Here is a 3,197-nt window from a genome sequence, read left to right as displayed (position 1 = left end):
CATCTCTGGAGCTCAGCCACAGTGACCTTTGGGTTCTTCTTTACCTCTCTCACCAAGGCTCTTCTCCCCCGATAGCTCAGTTTGGCCGGACGGCCAGCTCTAGACGGGTTCCATTTGAGGATTATGGAGGCCACTGTGCTCTTAGGAACCTTAAGTGCAGCAGAAATTTTTTTGTAACCTTGGCCAGATCTGTGCCTTGCCACAATTCTGTCTCTGAGCTCTTCAGGCAGTTCCTTTGACCTCATGATTCTCATTTGCTCTGACATGCACTGTGAGCTGTAAGGTCTTATATAGACAGGTGTGTGGCTTTCCTAATCAAGTCCAATCAGTATAATCAAACACAGCTGGACTCAAATGAAGGTGTAGAACCATCTCAAGGATGATCAGAAGAAATAGACAGCACCTGAGTTAAATATGAGTGTCACAGCAAAGGGTCTGAATACTTATGACCATGTGATGTTTCAGTTTTTCTTTTTTAATAAATTTGCAAAAATTTCTACATTTCTGTTTTTTTCGGTCAAGATGGGGTGCTGAGTGTACATTACTGAGAAATAAAATGAACTTTTTTGATTTTTGGAAAATGGCTGCAATGAAACAAAGAGTGAAAAATTTAAAGGGGTCTGAATACTTTCCGTACCCACTGTATTTTACTGGAAGTGAAGTTTTGGCTTAAAAAGAAGTTTTTAAGCACTTCCCTATAAAATGAGAATGAGGCTGAAAGCTAATATGATTTTAATGAATTTAATTAAACATTTTAAAAAGTCTGAAAATAACAAAATAGAGAAAACTAAAGTCTGCTCCATTCCAACGCCAGATACCAAAAATGTTGCAGCCAAAAGCTATTTTTAGCCAATGAAACCCAATCCAGCCACAAGGAAATAAGGACAAAAGGAAAAACTTTTTTTATTCAAACAAGAAATTATGTCATGACTTCATTGAAGTGTTCTGCTTACTTCTCTCTGAAAGTGTCCTTCTCCTGCTCGCTCCACATGTTCATAACCTGCCGGTCTTTGTACACCTTCATGGGGTCATCCATCAATCCATTCATGTTGATGAACTTGATGCGCTGCTGCTCAGCGTCAAACAGCATGGGAGGGATGACTGCCAGCTGTCGCATTTGCTTCTCTGTGTTCTGACAGACACAATGCCACACACAGAAACCAAGTGGAGTGAGTGGGTTGCTCCTGAGAATGAAACTATCTGACAACATGGTGCTTCTATTGACATGCACTGTATGAAACCTATTGTGGTTATACATTCTGTTTTGAAGTGTGGAAGAATTCAGAAGACAGGAGAGGAAGTTTAGGGTGTCTTGTTGGCTCAGCAGGCTAAGGCATGTTCCATGTGCCATCTTTCCTGTCACTCTTCAATTTACCACCTAACAAAGAAAAAATCTTAAATATGAGATAATGTCTTTTAAGAAGGATCGGGGAGGGAAGTAAAGGAAAGGCACTGTGCTATTTTGAGGAGCTAGGAAAGTAGAAAGCATTTCTTGAGATGAGACAAGACAACCCAAACGGACACACTGCTCAGCATAATGGGACCTGGCTGACGTGAGGGAACCGGGTCTAATGTGTGACTAGTGGACACCACAGCTAGGTCCTCCACCACTTAACCTTAACACAAAGAGCAGTGCCTCACATTGTAGGAGTCTGACACCTCAAGCCCAAAAAAACTCCTGCATATGCTGACTTTTAACATCTATGATAAGCCAGACATTTATCCGTTAAGGTCATTCTTACGCGTATATACTGTATGTTTTTTGTTGTAAATATTTGAACCATGTAAGCTGAATAAGGCATCTATATTTGCCGCAGAGGGCTTAACAGTCTGAGACTGCGGGCCTCCCCTCAGACAAAGCTTGCGAAACGGCGCATCTTTCGTTTACTTGGTAAGTTTCGCTCAATTCCTGGATGCCTATGGGATCATGATTATATTATTTGATCCCATAGATTCAACATTTGAGCCAAGATAGGCAAATATTTCTGTTTGACATAACTTCTGACTACACCAGATTGCTTTAAAAAAGGTCTGTCCTAAGGCATTTATTAGTTTCTGACTCTGATGGGGGAGAAAACGTTCCCCAAAACTACTGTATCTCTGAACTCTCTCATGTAGGCTATTATATGCGATCTCCTTTTGATAACTAATGCAATAAGTAATGTAACAGTGTTTCATTTCCATTCACTGAGCCTCCCCTGAAACTGTTTGGAGCCCCCCTGGCGAGGCCCGCCTCACCCTGTGCTACTACATAGATGTGATTTTGCAGCCCATGCTGACGTTAACTCACTGCCACAAAGTTTAGATTCATCATAGAACTAGTATACAGTGGACGAAGACACAGACTAATAATTATATAATAATAAGTACTGATGCACCAACAGCTGACGCTATGTGTCGACTGCGCAGGTTAAATATGGAGAAAAGAGAAACGAGGGAAGGCTGTAATAAAAGAGACAGGCAGTAAAAACTATCAAAGTTTTGGGAGCATTTCAATTGAAAGCAGCTGTGCTGTTTGTGCTGTCTGCTTGGCTGTGGTGGCCTTAAAGGGTAGTATCTAAGCTTGGGCTAGCCCGCTAGCTTAGCTACCACAAATATTCCAGTGGCATACCATACCATCTGTATAACAGCTGTATTATAGGCCAATATTGGGCAGTAAATGCCTCTGAAACTTTAAAAATTATTTAAATCAACTATGATTTAGGAAGGTTTGAGTCACATTCCTGCAGGATATGTATTTATTTTAAGTTATGTTAAGTTGTTTCAATCAACTTTATAACTACGTACTACAAGTGAAATTAAATAATATTTATTATAAATATTATTTACTGCATATGTGCTTCTGTACAAGGAAGCCAAAAAATGCTGATTTTATTGAGACCTGGCCTACTGAGTTTGTGTGCCACAGAACACAATCAGACATCTAGACAGCAATTTGAACTTCAAGAGTGTGATAGTGTGAACACAAGTGTTGCAGAAGAGCAAGTGGAGTGGCAAACCATACTTAACAGAAGTGCTTACCTCATGCTCTGATATCCCATCAATGATCTCGGAGACCTCGTGTTCACTGCGAGCTGCAGATGAAGTCAGCCCACCTCCTCGCTGCCCAACACGGCTACAAAAGGAAAAATAAGACCTGTCAATCAAGACTACCCACAAATTACAGTAACTGAGCCCCCCACATTGGACAAAAAAAA

At 40.8% G+C, this 3,197-nt stretch overlaps 1 protein-coding gene across 1 annotated transcript in view; it reads right to left on the bottom strand.

The window, feature by feature from the left end:
* ncor2 (nuclear receptor corepressor 2) overlaps positions 1 to 3,197 on the bottom strand; it is a 115,029-nt gene that overhangs the window by 56,259 nt on the left and 55,573 nt on the right. The gene's annotated exons all lie outside the window — the stretch shown is intronic.

The sequence above is a fragment of the Micropterus dolomieu genome, linkage group LG21 (genome assembly GCF_021292245.1).
Source record: "Micropterus dolomieu isolate WLL.071019.BEF.003 ecotype Adirondacks linkage group LG21, ASM2129224v1, whole genome shotgun sequence".
NCBI classification, from domain to species: Eukaryota; Metazoa; Chordata; class Actinopteri; order Centrarchiformes; family Centrarchidae; genus Micropterus; species Micropterus dolomieu.
The sequence above is the reverse complement of the archived record's forward strand: the minus strand, read 5'-3'. Positions and strand labels throughout refer to the sequence as shown.